This window comes from Stenella coeruleoalba (genome assembly GCF_951394435.1).
Source record: "Stenella coeruleoalba genome assembly, chromosome: 5".
Lineage (NCBI taxonomy): Eukaryota > Metazoa > Chordata > Mammalia > Artiodactyla > Delphinidae > Stenella > Stenella coeruleoalba.
Genome location: NC_137150.1, coordinates 21,303,706 through 21,321,623, shown reverse-complemented (window position 1 = coordinate 21,321,623; position 17,918 = coordinate 21,303,706). Strand labels below are relative to the sequence as shown.

The 17,918-nt window shown below is 36.5% G+C and overlaps 1 long non-coding RNA gene across 1 annotated transcript in view; it reads left to right on the top strand.

Moving 5' to 3' along the window:
* The window catches only part of LOC307187232, a 150,248-nt gene that overhangs the window by 10,140 nt on the left and 122,190 nt on the right, over positions 1–17,918 (top strand). Inside the window, exon 2 of the long non-coding RNA XR_013828560.1 lies at positions 1,335–1,493. This is a non-coding gene — a long non-coding RNA (uncharacterized lncRNA). The remainder of the gene's footprint in view (positions 1–1,334; positions 1,494–17,918) is intronic.

The window sequence follows — 17,918 nt, the reverse complement described above, 5'->3', positions numbered from 1 at the left end:
GCAACATGAAACTAGTATGCTTAATGAATTTTTGTTTTGAAAATTACTTCATTAACAGTTTATAATATAAAAATTCATTTTAATTGTTTGGATAAATGAGCATTAATGCAGCCACCTAAGGAGAACTTTACTTTCTGGGCAATATATCTAGTAAACTGTGTTCTTCTCAAAGAAAATGCTTACATTCTTGATATGATTTATTCCTATCTGTTTTTCCCAAGACTGCAAATCAGTTACTCTGTTCTAATATGAATGTGTTGTTTTATAGTTATTCAAAGATTTCCTATTTCGAAGCCCCATGTGTCTTGGATTTAATATCTGTCTTTGACATGGTGCATTTATTTCATAAAATTGTTGTCCTTTGATTAGAGCTTTATATTATTTACCCAGAATCATGTTGTATTACTTATGTCTATTTCTGTTATTTAAAATATATATCTTTGAAAGAATTTAGAATTTAGAAGTAGATATGGATAGAATTATGGGTTCAAGGAACCTGAGAAATAGATTTGTATATAGTTTATTTCTTCTTGAGTGAGCTTTGCTAGATTGTCTTTGAATGTATTTGCATACAGCTGTGTATAATATTCTCCTATTATCCTTTACTATCTGTAGGATTTGTAGCAACCTCCCTGCTTTTACTCCTGAAGATAGTAATTTTGTCTTCTCTCTTTTTTTCTTGGTTAGTCTGACTAGAGATTTATCAATTTTATTGATCCCTTCAAAGAGCCAAATTTGGATTTCTTAGAGTTTTCTCTGTTTTTTCCTCCTGTTTACTATTTCATTGATTTCTGCTTGTATCTTCATTATTCCTCTCTTTCTCTTAATAGGCTTATTTGCTTTCCTTTCTGTTTGTTTGTTTCTTTTTTTTTTTTTTTTGAGGAAGCTGAATTCATTGATTTGAAACCTTTCTTTTTTTCCCAGTATAAACACTCATCTCTAAATTTCCCTCTAGGCCTGCTGGAGAGAGCTCCGCGGCCTCCCCCCCACCCCCACCCCCAGTGACAGCACACTGTGCTTTGTATTAGCGCAGGGCGGGATTCCCTGCTCAATCAGGTTTCCTGCCCTACCTCCAGGGGCTGGGGGCTTCTGCTTTACTGCTCTCTCGGTAGCAGTATACCCTGGCCTGGGACTGGTGGTGGGAGGGATTATTGTTTCTGTGTTCAAGGCTCTCCGGTGTGGGCAGGTGGATATTCCTGTTTCCCACTTAAGTGCGGGCAGCTTTTACCTCTCAGCTTCCCCCTAGCAGCCGTTTCTCTTTCCCCAAAACAGGGGCAAGGGTGTTACCTTTCCACCCCTTCATCAGAGTGAGTAGATCTTTTCTTGAACCCTAGGGGCGAGCGTTCTGTCTGCACAGCTGAAGGCTTTTGCTGGCTGAGAGCAGGTTCCCGGAAGTGGGCGGTGTTTCAGGCTGGCTGGAGAGGAGGGTTCGCTCAGGTCTCCAGTTCTGCGCCCAGAAGCACGGGGTTTAGAGGCTGGAAAAAGTGATTCAGGTGAGTTCAGGCTCCGCTTTTGTCTGGGGCTCCCATGGATCCTAAAGTTGACACTATGCCGGCTACTCTGGATTTGTGAAATTGTTACTTTTCTTCTTACTCCTGTATGGTGGCCGCCTCTTCCTCCAGTGCTTTGTAAAAGGTAAAACAGTTTGCGTTTGTATCGCCTCAGAGGCCTTTATAACCCTTTGAAATTCAGTTCACCTGGTTGCCTTTTGACCTCAGTTGTCTTACTGGCTAAAAAAAAGTTACGGTTTGGAGATTTTCTGGATTTTTCTCACTGTGTGGAAGTAATGTACTCTTATTTTCTACATCTAAGCAGAAACAGAATGATGTAGTTGGTGAATCTATTAGACAAAAATTAAGACTGAAAGTTAATTTCTAAATGTATCTCGGGAAATTAGAAGAAAAACATAAATTTAACCTAAAAATAGACAAAAGAATAAAACAAGAAAAAATAGTAAAATAGGAAATAAATGTACAATTGATATAATCAGCCAAGTCAAAGGTACCATCCTTGAAATCACTAATAAAACATATCAACCTCTGTCCAGAGAAAGAGAAAAAATAAAATTTACGAATATCAGAAGTGCAAAAGGAAACAATAGTACAGTTTCTGCAGGATTTAAAAAGATAATAAAGCTGAAATTATGAACAGATACTTGCTAGCGAATTTTTAAAAGCACAAGTCACTAAAACCAATACAGGAGGAAACAGAAAATCAGAATAGGCCTATACCTATCAAAGATATTGGATCCATAATTAAATCCTTCACATGCATATACTTACACCTGCATTTAAAAAATAACAGGTTTAGGTGATTTACTGTTGAACAGATGAAGCTTTTATAATAGAAATAACATTAAAAAGAATAGAAAAAAAGGGAAAATTCCCTACCTTGTTTTATGCAAAATTTTGACGAAAAAAGCGTGAACAGAAATTTAAAAAATATCTCTCATAAACAAGGATGTGATGATTCAAAGCAAACTATTATCAAATTCATCAAGCAATGTATACAAATATTATACTTGAGAAGAAGTTGAGGTTATTCTACGAAATTTGAGGTTGGGTTTAATATTTTTAAATTACTTAGTATAATTCCCCACCATAACAAAATAAGGGAGAAAATCAGGTAATCTTTTCAATAGATGCAGAAATAGCATTTGCTAAAATATAACACCTTTTTATGATAGAAATATTTGTAAGCTAAGAATAAGCTTAAATTATTTTAAAGATATCTACCCAAAATATAGCAAATAGCATGCTAACTGGCTGTGAATATTAAAGTTTCCCTCAGAGACTGGGAATAAGGCAAGGACACCCACACTTACCATGTTTATCTGTCATTGTCCTAGATGTCATAACTATTACAATGAAGCAAGAAGAAAAATATAAGGCCTAGAGTACAAGAAATAAAACTCTGTTATTATTCACACACAGCATGGTGTGTAAGATAGAAAAATTATAAAAAAATATAAACATAAACTACTAGATTTAGACAGTGAATTTAGCAAGGGAATGAAGTGATTAAAAACCAAACTAGAATGTAGAATTTTAAAAAGCAATACATTTACAATAGCATCCATACCAACAAACATGGGAATAAATCTAAGAGTAAAGAAATGGAGGACCAGGTAGTCTGAATGAATTGGAAAACTCAGTAGTCAGTTTTCCCCAAATTGTTTTATAGACCTCATGGGTAGATGCAAGGTAGTTATGAAGTTGGGTGTTCATTTTATTCATATATTTTGTAACTCTTTAATATATATGTTATATATATATCAAATAGTAATAAAACTATCAAAAAACTAGGGATATAATATAAATGTGTCAAATGAGTAATAACAAAGTATTTTTAAAATTAAAAAGATTAATTTTATGAAATGAGTTCACACATATCAGTAAGTAAGAGATGTATAGAAAAATATTTTTTAAAATCTTAAAAGAAACAGGCATCGTACTGGAAAAATATTCAATGGCTTAAACACATACAAAAAAAAGTGACCAAACTCACATTTAATTGAAAGATATGCAAAATAAAGGATTCATGCAAAAAACAATTTTCTCTAAGAAATTAGTCAACATTTTATAATATCTAGTAGATGTGGATATAGAATCTCCCATAAAGTAGCGGTAAAGGGAATTCCCTGGCAGTCCAGTGGTTAGGACTCTGCGCTTTCACTGCCAGTCCTGGTTGGGGAACTAAGATCCTGCAAGCTGTGTGGCACCGCCAAAAAAAGAAAAAGAACACAGAAAAGAAAAACAGAAAACAAATAATAGTGGTAAAATTACTGAGAATAATAGGACAATATATTTCATAATGTAAAGATATGTACCCTTTGACCTAGGAATTTATTAGCCAGAATATTATTCTAAAACTTAGAAATGATGTTATACAATTTGTGATGCATCTGTTCTTTGATTAAAATTTTTGGTAGAGGAGGGTTAGAGATACATTTACATTTATATCTACATCCTTTACATTTATATCTACAAAGCCAAAGTCAGTATTGTGCTAAATGGCGACATTGTAGATTTTTCACTAAAATTAGGAACAAATCACTTAGCTTAATACCCTCTAGTTCCATCCATGTTGCCGCAAATGGCAAGATTTCATTCTTTTTTATTGCTGAATAATAGTCCATTTTATATATATACCACATCTTCTTTACCCATTCTTCTGTTGATGGACACTTAGGTTGCTTCCATATCTTGGCTATTGTAAACAGTGGTGCAGGTAGGGGAACATATATCTTTTCAAATTACATGGATGGACCTGGAGGGTATTATGCTAAGTGAAATAAGTCAGACAGGGATAAACAAATACTGTCTGAGTTCACTTATAAGTGGAGTCTAAAAGACAAAACATGTGAACAAAACAAAACAGAAACAGACTCATAGATACAGAGAACTGGTAGTTGCCAGAGGGGAAGGAGGTGGGGGGACAGACAAAAGAGGTGAAGGGGATTGAAAGGTATAAATTTCCAGCTGTGAAATAAATAAGTCATGGGGATGTAATGTACACATAGGAAATGTAGTCAATAATACTGTAACAACATTTTTGATGATGGATGATAACTGGTTATAGTGATCATTTCATTATGCATAAAAATATTGAAGCGCTATGTTGTACACCTGAAACTAATATAATATTGTATGTTAATTATAACTCAATTAGAAAATTAGGATCAAGTCAAAAATTCACCAAATTAGGTATATATGTATGTGTGAATATGGAATGGTCTTTAGGATATGTTAGTATGTCTTATTGTTGATACAAATTGATATAGATTTTGTGGCTGGGAGTTAAGAGATATCTTCCCTTGAAAATTCACATTTTAATTGTGAACTAAGACTTAAGTCATTTACTAATAGGAGATGTTTCACTTTTAGATGTATGAAGAAATTAAGAAAGATATACGATGGCTTTTGTGAGGAATGAGGGAAGGAACTGAGTAGTGAAACACACAAGAGTGTTTGAGTAGTATTTAAGTATATGTTCATTTGATGAAAATTTACTGAATACCTACTGCACCCGGCACAAGATATATCAATGAATGAACAGGACAGAACGCCTGTCCTCATGGAGCTTCCATGGTATGAAATGTGACTGTGATGTGAATTCTCACTTGATTTCAGAGATAGGGTATTTCTTTTGTCATGTTGCTATTAAGCCATGTGGTACTCTCACAAAGAAATGTTGGTTTTAAGGGAAGTGTCATCTGCAGAAGGATTATGGTCTGTCCTCCCAAGAAGATACTATTTTTGTAAATAGACTAAGTTTTGTGCATTGATGATCTGTCTCTATTCCTTTAGACTCAGAATCCCAAGTTTCACAACCCATCAAAAGCACACTGTCAGTGGCAGATTCATAGTAACTAGTCTCTCAACACAATGTCTAAAATCAGATCGCCAATTTAATCTAGAAGGGAGAGCACCTTTCCCAGTGATCTGAATACTCATGCCAGCATGATCAGTGCAGTTTCTCTTTGTAGTCAGATTTCTTGGAAAGTCAAATCAGTCAGAGGGTTGCTTAGTGAATACTAAAACCAGGAAAAGAGGAATTATATTGATGAATTGCTTAATGGCAGCCTAGATTGCATGATACATGTAAAACACATGGGGTCATTCATGTCAAATATGTCTTGGAGGTTATTGGTGGAAAATCTTCCCATTTATATACATTTAAGGGAAAACCTTTATTAGTGAGTCTGAAAATAAAAATTTAGTGCCCACTGGTCTCTCTCTCTCTCTGCTGTTGTGCTTAGATTTTGTGTTACTTATCTGTATGTTGTGTTAATTTCTCCTGTACAGCAAAGTGGTTCAGTTATATATATACACACACACATTCTTTTTCATTTTCTTTTCCATTATGGTTTATCACAGGATATTGAATACAGTTCCCTTTGCTATACAGTTGGGCCTTATTGTTTATCCATTCTAAATATACTAGTTTGCATCTGCTAACCCCAAACTCCCAATCCATCCCTCCCCTCCCCTCCATCCCTTGTCAACCACAAGTCTGTACTCTATGTGTGTGAGTCTGTTTCTGTTTTGCAGATAAGCTCATTTGTGTCATATTTTAGATCCCACATATAAATAATATCATATGGTCTTTCTCTGTCTAATTTACTTCACTTAGTTATGATAATCTCTAGGTCCATCCATGTTGCTGCAAATGGCGTTATTTCATTCTTTTCTATGGCTGAGTAGTATTCCATTGTATATATGTACCACACCTTTATCCATTCATCTATGGACATTTTTGCCATTTTTTATTGGTCATTCCGACTAATGCTGTTACAATATGGGAGAGATCATATGGGATTTGAATACCAGGAGGCAGGAATTATTGGAGACCATCTTGGAGGCTACCTGCCTCAGTTGGGCATAAATTCTGTTTTTCTTCTTTGCTTTCATATTAACCAAACTGGCTTTCACACATTCTTCCTCATGTTTTAGTAAAACTGTCAATTAGATTATTATATAGTCATGTATACTTGACCTGAGACTCATCCTCCCTTTTTGAGAAGATTTATTATGCATTATTTTTGAAGCTTAATTCTTGGATGAACATCTTATTTCTTTTCAAGTTCTTGGGGGACAAATAATTTTTGTTAGCCAATTATGAAAATGTAGCCATAAATATGCATTAATGACTAGGTCTTAAGGGACTCTAATTACTATGTCACATTTTAATTTGGCCATTTTCTTCACATTTGGTTCTATTCATTTATCTTGTTGTGTTTATTTAACACTAGTGATTAATGCTAAGCCTTTTTTCCTCCATTTTTGTTTTTTGGCAGAATAGAGAAAGAAGTAAGTCTAAACTAACCTCTGAATCTTTATGTAGTATTTAGAAATATATGATTTCAAACTGACATCAGAATGAAAGTTACATGAGAATGAAAATATCACATGTATAGATTTCATATATTTTAGTATACCTTTAAAATATTCATGCCTGTATTATGTAGCCGCTGAATGAAGAACTATAACTTGGATAATATTTCTGTTCACTTTACATTAAAGGACACTAGTCACAAATACTAAAAGCAAAGGGATGCTTTAATAAATGACTCTTTAGTGATCTATTGGTATACTTTATTATATTTTTAAATATCTTTATTGAAGTATAATTGCTTTACAATGGTGTGTTAATTTCTGCTTTATAACAAAGTGAATCCACTATACATATGCATATATCCCCATCTCTCTTCTCTCTTGCGTCTCCCTCCCACCCTCCCTATTCCACCCCTCTAGGTGGTCACAAAGCACCGAGCTGATCTCCTTGTGCTATGCGTCTGCTTCCCACTAGCTATCTATTTTACATTTCGTAGTATATATAAGTCCATGCCACTCTCTCACTTCGTAAGTGAGAGAGTAAGCTGGGACAAAGTGAGAGAGTGGTATATTTTAGCTTTAATGGAGGCCTGTGGAGCATGAAAGAGAAAACAAAACACCCCCTGAGAAAGTAAATACACTAAATATTGATGTGAACTAAGAAAATAAATTAATGATTTACGAAATATGACTTAATTAAAATGTAATACATTATTCATGTGACCACAATATGACAAAATATTTCCCATTTATTTTCTAAAAATAATTTTATATTTCTTACCATATTGAATATACTAGAAGAAATTATGTGTGAATACTTTAATATATAGGTATACATATACATGTATACATTGCTTATATTATGGTTGAAGTATATGTAATTTCTAAAATCATGAGAAATTACACAGAAATGAAAAAATAGAAGAAAAATAACCCTTAAACTTAAGAAAAAATTAAGTAACAGTTTGCACGTGACATTTAATAAGAAATATCAAGCTTTTTTTACCCCATCTCTTCAGAATGATAGAACCAGAAAGTGAAACTCATAGAAATGGAGTAAGAAATGCCAATAAAACCCTCTTTAGGCAAACCAGGTATTTGTCACATAGTACTCCTGAATTTGTTCTTAATTTTTCTGAAAGAATGGAATCATTGTTCTTAAAGATGACTTCAATGACACAGTGATTGCTGCATCAAAACATTCACAAATGCTTTTCAGAGAAAATATTTTTTCTTTATAGTTTTCAAAATAATATGACTTGTTAATGACGAAAGCATGAATACGCAGAGTATATATTTATTGCATAATTATATATTCTTTGCATATTTGCTTAATGATACTGATTTTCTTTTTTAGGGCCAGGATATTTAGGGCAGTATTTGCCTCCTTGATTAGAAGCCAGTTTTCTATTCTGAGTCTATTGAGATATAATTGACATAAAACATTGTATAAGTTTACTGTGTACACTGTGATGATTTGATACACTTATACTTTGCAAAATGTTAACCACAGTAGTGTTAGTTAACATCTCCATCACATCACATAATTACCATTTCTTTTTTATGGTGAGAACATTTAAGACCTACTCTCCTAGCAACTTTCAAGTATATAATGCAGTATTGTTAACTATAGTCACCATACTGTACATTAGATCCTCAGAACTTATTCATCTTATAACTGGAAGTTTGGACCCTTGACCAACATCCCTCATTTCCCCCATCTCCCAGCCCATGGCAACCACCGTTCTACTCTTTTTCCATGAATACAGCTTTTTAAGATTCCACATATAAGTGATATCATACAGTGTTTGTCTTTATCTGTTTGATTTATTGCACCTAGCGTAATGCCATGTAGGGCTATCCATGTTGTCAGAAATGGCAGGATTCCCTTCTTTCTCATGGCTAAATAATATTCACACACACACACACACACACACCCACCCACCCACCCACACACACACCCCATATCTTCTCTATCCATTCATCTGTAGACAGATGCTTAGGTTATTTCTATATTGGCAGCTGTGAATAATGCTGCAAGAATATGGGGGTACAGATTTCTCTTCAATATCCTGATTTTATTTACTTTGGATGCCTACCCAGAAGTGGATTGCTAGGTTATATGGTAGCTCTGTTTTTAATTTTTAAGAACCTCCATACTATTTTCCAGGGTGGCTATACCAATTTACATTGCTACCAGGAGTGCATAAGGATTCCCTTTTCTTCACATCCTTGGTTGTTATCGCTCTTCTTCTTCTTTTTTTAATTAATTTATTTTATTTGTTTATATTTGGCTGCATTGGGTCTTCATTGCTGCACGCAGGCTTTCTCTAGTTGAGGCGAGCGGTGGCTACTCTTCATTGTGGTGCTCAGGCTTCTCATTGCGGTGGCTTCTCTTGTTGTGGAGCACAGGCTCTAGGTGCATGGGCTTCAGTAGTTGTGGCATACAGGCTCAGTAAATGTGGCTCACGAGCTCTACATCGCAGGTCAGTAGTTGTGGTGCATGGGCTTAGTTGTTCCGTGGCATGTGGGATCTTCCCAGACCAGGGTTCAAGCCCATGTCCCCTGCATTAGCAGGCGTATTCTTAACTACTGTGCCATCAGGGAAGCCCTATCTCTCTTCTTTTGGTAAAATCTGTTCTAATAGATGTGAAGTGACATGTTGTTTTGATTTGCATTTCCCTGATGATTAGTGATGTTGAGTATCTTTTCATGTACCTGTTGGCGATTTGTATATCGTCCTTGGAAAAGTATCTTTCAGTTCCTCTGCCCATTTTTTAATAGGATTTTTTTTTTTTAACTATTGACTAAATAATATGGTACAAGTTCTTTATATATTTTGGTTATTAACCCTTTATTGGATATATGATTTGCAAATATTTTTCCTATTCATTAGTTTGCCTTTTTATTTTGTTGATTGTTTCTTTTGCTGTGAAGAAGCTTTTTAGTTTGATGTAGTCCATTTATTTATTTTTGCTTTTGTTACTTGTGCTTTTAGTGTCATATCCAAAAAAAGTCATTGTCAGGATGTCAAGGAGCTTCTCCCTATGTTTTCTTCTAGGCATTTTAGGTCTTATGTTTAAGTCTTTAATCCATTTTTAGTTAATTTTTGTGAGTGGTGTAAGATAGGGGTCCAGTTTCATTCTTCTGCATGTAATTATCCAGTTTTCTCAACATTGTTTATTGAAGAGAGACTCCTTTCCCCATTGAGCATTCTTGACTCCCTTGTCAGATAGTGGTTGAGGGTTTATTTCTGGGCTCTTGATTCTGTTCCATTGGCCTATGTGTCTACTTTTATGCCAGTGTCCTGCTGTTTTGATTGCTCTAGATTTGTAATACAGTTTGAAAGCAGAAGCATGGTACCTCCAGCTTTGTTCTTCATTCTCAGGATTGCTTTGGCTATCTAGGGTCCTCAGTGGCTCCATAAAAATTTTAGGATTTAGTTGGGTCTTTTTTACCCATCCAGCCACTCAGTGTCTTTTGATTGGATAATTTAATCAGTTTACGTTTAGAGTAATTACTAATTAGTAGGGACTTACTAATGCCATCTTATTCATTATTCTGGCTGTTTTACAGTCCCCTTGTTTTATTCTTTCTCACTCTCTTCCTTTGAAAATTAAGAATTTTTCATAGTGACATGCTTTGATTTCCTCTATCTTTTGTGTATCTGGTGTAGGCTTTTACTTTGTGGTTACCAGGTAGCTTACATAAAACATTTTATATATATATATATATATATATATATATATACATATATATATATATATATAGCCATCTATTTTGCACTGATGATAATTTAACTTCAATCACATACAAAAACTCTACCCTTTTACTACCACTTTTATGTTTTTGCTGTCATAATTTCTCTCTTTTATAATGTATATTCATTAACAAATGATTGTAGCTATAGTTAATTTTAATACTTTTGTCCTTTAACCCTTATACTAGAGTAAGTGGTTAATATACAACCATATTATAGTATTAGAGTATTCTGAATTTGACTGTATACTTACCTTTGTCAGTGTGTTGTATGTTTTCATATGTTTTCATGTTATTAATCAGTGTCCTTTCATTTCAACCTGAAGAACTCCTTTCAGGATTTCTCATAAGGCAGGTCTAGTGGTGATGAACTCTATCAGCTTTGTTTGTATGGGGCATTCTTTTTCTCTCTTTTGTTTCCGAAAGACAACTTTCCCAGATAGAGTCGTCTTGGTTGGTAGGTTCTTTTTTTTTTTCTTTCAGTACTTTGAGTATATCATATTTACTGTCTCCTGGCCTATGAGGTTTCTGCTGAGAAATCTGCTAATAACCTTATGGGAGTTCCATTGTGAGTTACAACCTTTTTTTCCATTGCTACTTTCAAGATTTTTTTTCTGTCTTTGCTTTTTGGCAGTTTTATTATAATGTATCTTGAAGAAGACGTTTTAAAGTTAAGTTTGTTTGACTTATGAGCTTCATGAACTTGGATGTCCAAATGCTTTCTGACATTTGGGAAGTTTTCAGTCATTTAAAAAAAATAAGCTTTCTGTCCCCTTTTCCCTCTCTTCTGCTTCTGGGACTCAAATAATTAGCAGATTATTTCTTTTGCTGGTATCCCATAGATCATGTAGACTTTCTTCACTCTTTTTTTTTTTTTTCTTTTTTGTTCTCCTCTGACTGAATAATTTCAAAAGTCCTGCCTTCTAATTCACAGATTCTTTCTTTTGCTTGATCCATTCTATCAGTTTTTTATATTGAATTTTTTTTCTTTCATTCATTGTATTCTTCAGCTCTAGAACTTCTGTTTGGTTCTTTCTTATTCTTATTTCTATCTCTTTATTAAACTTCCTATTTTGTTTGTATGTTGTTTTCCTGGTTTCATTGAATTGTCTTCCTGTGTTTCCTTGTAGCTCATTGGGCTTCCTTAAATAGTTATTTTGAATTCTTTACAGGGTGAATCGCAGATATCCATGTCTTTGGGGTTGGTTACTGGAAGACTATTGTGATCCTTGGTGGTATCATGTTTCCCTGATTTTTCATGTTCCTTGAAGTCTTGAGTTGCTATCTTTCCATTTGTAGTAACGGTATCCTCCTCTAGTCTCTACTGACTGACTCTGGAGAGAAATGCCTCTGTCAGCCCTCCTAGTAATCTGTGGCATTCTCAGACCTTCTGTGGATACACCTGCTCCACATTTCTTGCTCCCTCTTGGGGCAGAATTTTTAAACTTGTATTCCTTTCTGTCGGTCCTGCAATGCACTCAGCCAGGTGCTGATAGTCTCTCTTTTGCTTTCCCAAGGGTAGAGCTAAAGCTCAAGTTTGAGGTCTCTCCCTGTCTTGTAGATTTGGACCAGCTTTTTTCAAGTGCTCGCTAGCTATTTTCCAAAGCTCAGTGTCACCACCATACGGAGTGCACTCAGGGAGCTAGCCACAGGGTTGGGGGTATGTGAGTTAGGTACATGGAGTGCCGGTGGTACCCATGGGCCAACTGGGGGGATCCGCAGGGGAAGCATTCTTGGCACTTTTGGGTGGACTCCTTGATGAAGTTTGCGACACAGTTAGTAGGATCTGATTCCCTTTAATGCCTTCCAGGAGTCTTATCTGCTGCTCTCTCAGTTTCTTCCCACTTTGCAGTCATATAGCTCATGACTCAGTACTCTGGGTGGGGTGAGAGAGAAATGGGCCTCTTTGGCAGCTTCCTGCATAGCTGGCGAAGCTGAGCACTCACTCATATGCTTGCTCTCACTTCCCCTGTGGGAGAAATCATGAGCCAAGAAGGTCTTTCCTTGCCCTGAGCTATTATGCCTTGGGGGAGAGGTGACGTAGGTGTAAAGTCTAACTGTTTCTTTTACTCTCTCCAGTGCATCCAAACTCGTATGTTTTGCTCCAACAGTGTGCTGAAACTTTTCTGCTAAAAACCTGCCCTTCCACAAAGGCTCTCTCATTTGTGTGTGATTGTCTAAGACAGTGACCTCCGTGGGCTCCCAGACTGTGAGAGGGGATGTAGCCAGGACCAGGGTCTATGTGCCCATTACCTGATGCGGAGGTAGGCAAGACTCCTCCTGGATCCTTTGGCATATGATGCTGGATCCCATAGCTCCCAGCAAGGCTCTTTTGTCTGTGGATGGATGCCAAATTGTTGTTGTTGAGGGGGGATATAAGCAAAGGATGCCTTATTTGGCCATGTTGCTGGTATCACTCCTGAAGTTAGTTTTTATAGTATTTAGTTACCTAAATATTTACTAAATATTTAGTTTATCTCCACCAGGTTTTCATTCTGTGATAGGGTAGAGATCAAGTAGGCTTAAGTGTCATAGGGATTGCAGTTTATAAAACCATAACAAAATCAGAGAACGTTTAGTCTTGACTCCATTACAAAATAGAAATGTGGACACCAAAAGGGCTATTTGTAAATGGCCCCCCTGTCAGCATTGTTTGATATGTGGAGAATTGGTTCCATATGTATTAAAATATTAGGACCAGTCCAAGTCAAACAGTGTAGTATCTCAGTATCTGTCCTCTTTCTGCTCATTATAGGAAGGAGCAAACCATAAAATGGGTATAGTAAAGCCCTGCCCACCCAAACCAGCCAGTTGGTATCACAAACAATGACTAAATTTATATACGTATGCACATGTTTTTGGGCTTGCTGTGCAAGGGCATTCTGGGGTATATGACAATGGCAGAATGCTAGCATCTTCAGCTTTCCTAAGTATCACCAAATTGCTCTCAAAAGCGTTGCACCGATTTACACTCTCACCAGCAATGTAGGAGCTGTCATTTTCTTACATCTTTTCAAATGTTTGATATTATGCAGCCTTTTTATTTCTGCCAATCTAAAGATGTGAAATAATATCTCATTGTAATTTGCGTTTCCTGATTACAGGTGAGGTTGAACCTCTTTTGTTTTCTCTTGGCTATTTTGGGCAAGTCTCATATCCCTTGATCCTTTATTCTGTTAGGATATTTGTCTTTTTATTAATGATTTAGAATAATTCTTTATGAATGAAACTTCTGCAAAAATTACATTAACTGTATTATAAGACCAAGTGAAGATTGGGAGAATTTTTGTGGAGAAGATATTCTCCTTTTTTCCAGTGTTTCAGGCACTGTTGGTTGATAGCCTGATATCCACTACCCTCTTGTAGGGACAGTGATGGATCATGTACTAGTTGTCTTCTCATTATTCATTCTTATTTCTTCCTGACCAGCAAAACCTGGTTTAAATGGAGGTGGAAATGCATTCCTCTGAAAAGCTACACTTTTTTGGCTCTCTTTGAAGTATGGGCAATCGTGTAACACAATGCTCCCCAGTGGGATATAAGTAGGAGTTGCTGGGTAGAATCCTGGAAAATCTTTTTAAGAGGGGTCAGACTTTACTGGAATGTATTTTTGATCCTCACCACACTTATCCTTCCTGCCTAAAACATGACCTCAATGATGGAGGATGATGTGGAATGCACTGTGTTACGACCATGAGGGTGAAAGATATACCTGAGAATGAGGAGAAGAAAAATAAAAGTACCTAAAGTACCGAAGGTATTGTGGAGGGGCTGCATTTGTCCTAGACTGTCAACTTCAAAATTTCTTTTGCTAGAGGAAAAAAGTAGTTTCTGATATATTAAAAACTGTTCCATAATGTTGCTGTTACATGTAGCCTAAGGGAATTGCTAACTGATGCAGGGGCAATTAGAACCTTGATTTTTGAGGGGGACAGAAAGAAACTCCTGTACCATTATAAATTACTTTCTAAGGAACTTTTTTCATGTTTTACATAATATATTCAAGTAAGATATCTTCAGAAAAGAATACATTACTTAAATATCTCAATTTTGATTAAATGATGGGAGTGGGGTTCATGTTGGCTATTCTTTGGTATATCTGGAGTGGAGATAAAAGGGGTAAACCCTAGGAAAAGTCTACCCAGATGGGCTGATGTTGGATTAGGTCACAAGTGACATCCCCAAGTTGGCAGAGGTGGGGATGATGTGAAAAGCAAAAGAAGCAAAAACTCCTGCTTTCCTAAAACTTAGGTTCTAGTTTTGGGAGGCGGACTATAAATAGACCATCAATTAAATATGTAATATAGGAAGGGAATGGTAAGTTAAATGAAGAAAAATTAGGATGCGTAAGGGTGGACCACCAGTCCAAAGTGCTTGGGGGTTGGCAGAGAGGTGGCTCCCAGAAAGGTAGACATGCCAACAAGGATTTCCTGATAAGGGGACGGTCAAGCACCTGCCCAGAGCGAGGAAATGAACCCCAGGGCAGCATGTGGAGGAAGTGTTCCAGGCAGAGGCGCTAGCAAGTGCAAAGGGCTCTGGACACAGAGAGGAGCAGATGAGGCACAAGGGAGAGTGAGGGGAGATGAGGAATAAGAACAAGCTTGGGGACCATACCATGTTGGTCCTGATAAAGACTTTTCATTCTTCTGAGGACTAAATAAGATAAAAATGAGGGAATTCCCTGGTGATTCAGTGGTTAGGACTCTGCACCTCCACTGCAGTGGGACATGGGTTCGATCCCTGGTTGGGGAGCTAAGATCCCACATGCTGCGATGCAGCCAAAAAAAGGAAAAAAAAAAAGAAAAACAAAAAGAAAACAAAAAAAGATATATACAGTGCCTGGCAGATACCTTGCCTCTTACATGGACAAGTAAGTATCCAATACAGTTTTTAGGCCTGGCATACTAGTCAATATTCTTTGAGCTACACTGAGGCCAGAGAACATTTGTGATACAACAGTGTGTAAATTTAAAAAGGTGTCCCGTTTTGTATGTGAATGTTTTTTAAAAAACATATCCCCCATCCCATCTCCACTGGGCAGACGGCACCCTGTGAGTCTGTGGCTTGGTGAGCAGAGCGTGGCCTTATTACAGCCCCACTTCTGTCCTCTGCTTGGGTTTCTCAGGGTCATTCACAAGCAGCATAATCACACATGGTGGCCCTGGCAAGAACTCCACTTTAATCATTTTACTTCTAGCCCTTAGCATAATTTGCAGTTCTAAACTAATGAACATAGGTTGAATTTATAGCAGTCTCAAGTTATTATGCAAGTCTAGTCGCTTGAAGATCTCATCAACTATGTATCATGATTCTTGCCCTTACTCTTTCTGAGAGTATTTTTAAGAATGATGTGGGGGCATCAGCAAAGCAGTCATATCATTTTTTTTTCCATTCAATTGTTTTTTTCTCTCAAGAACGTGAATGAGATTTTACACATCTTCCTGGCTTCTTTGTCAGCGAAATAATGGATGGAAGGAAACCAGGTGACAAAGCTTTCTTCCTTCCCTGCCCTCTCTTCCCTTTAGTTCCAGGATATCTTTCTTTTTTTTTTTCCATCAGGTAGTTATTATCAGACACTGGTAATAGTTCCAGTAGACCCTTCTTGAAACATCATTGAAATTTTAGTGCCACTTTTGAATTATACAAGCATTTTAAACTCAAGGAAGATGGAGAGATTGTAAATTCTCATGATGTGAGGTTCTTCCTTTCACCATGATTAATACCTGTGGCAGGAAGGATGGAATAAAGAATATTGTGCATGCCAGAATTTTACAGTCACTCAGTGAACCCTGGGGGGTGGAAGTTGCAAGGAAGCTCAGATTCCTGGTCTCTTTATATATACATCATTTTTTTTTGAAAAGAAAAAGTTCAATGGGTCCGGGGAAGAGATTACTGAGTCTGCTCAGTCCTGCTGTTGTGTGCCTGCTGAGATGGGATAGAGGGTCACACAGCTATCCTTGCCATGCTCCAAGGAGGCAGCCTGCTGTGGCTAAAGTATGTGTTCTTATTAAATATATATCATAATGTACCTCTGTTGATATTGTTAAACTCCCACCATAAAAATGTTGCACATAAACAACACAGCTAAGTTAATGTTTCCATAGAAACCTTAGCATTAAAACTTGCTGAATGTGATATCAACCTAAGAGATAGTTGTTTTTTGGCCCAGACACAAACACACACTGTGTGTACATGTGCAATTTTTAGTGTTTGTAAAATCATAATAAACTACATTGAGAACATAGAGTTTAGTGCTGTCAATTGCGTGGGCCAAACCTTGGTTTACCATTAAGAACAGTACAACTGAAGTTCTCACAGCCTTCTGCCAGTTTGTAGGAATGTCTTGATTCCTACCCAGTGGCTCAATTTTCTTTGAAGGGAAAACAACAAGAACAATCTAACTGGTTATGTGCTGCATGTGTAAGAGGCTCTGATGGATGGTAAGGCTCTGACTTTAGTAAGATTGTCAGTTTGCAGTGGTTTATATTGAATGGTTGTTCCTAATATAGGCAAATGAAAACTGTGGCATTAAACATCTAAAATATTTTTAATGAAACCATTGTGTAACCCAGAGCATGGCATTGACTTACTACAGCAAATATTTCTGATTTTAGATTCAAAGAGTCAATATATTCTAATGTAACTTACAAAGCGCTAAAGAACTGTAATGCCAATCACTGCTATGTAAATAGGTGATATCCATCTTTATATATATATATATTTATATATATATTTTAATGCCTTCAGAGAAAAGTACTGAAACCACAAAAAGTCAAAATCATCAGTAGAACAGGGTGAATGAGTTAATGTTATCTGCATATTCTATGACTTGATTATAACGCCAATATTCAAGCCAGTCTTTAAAATAAAAAAGACCACCATTTCGAATTACCATAGTTAAGATTAAATCTTGATTAGACAGTGAGTTTTCCCTCCCTGGCATATAAGCGATTTATTTGTAAAATGAAGCTATTTTATCCCTTGTCATCACACAGCCATAAAAATTGCAGGCAGTCAGAAGTTAGCAATGGCTGCTTCCCAGACCCACAGCAATACTTAGTAACAGATTTTCAAAGCAGTTCAAAGAGTCCACTTTCCATCTGTGTTTGGTGAAGGGTGCACAAACCTTGAGGCCATCTGAAAACTCAGCTTCATCTCTAACACTTGGAATAACAAAGGTGTTATTTTTCAAAGCTGCATTCTCCCCTCCTGGCGGGGCTGTGCGGATTCAGTTCGGGGAAGGTGGGAAGCTTCAGAGCAGGTATTCTCCTTCTAGAATTTGCCTCCTTCAGGGAGTTCCTTTGAGGGTGTCACAGTGGTGGC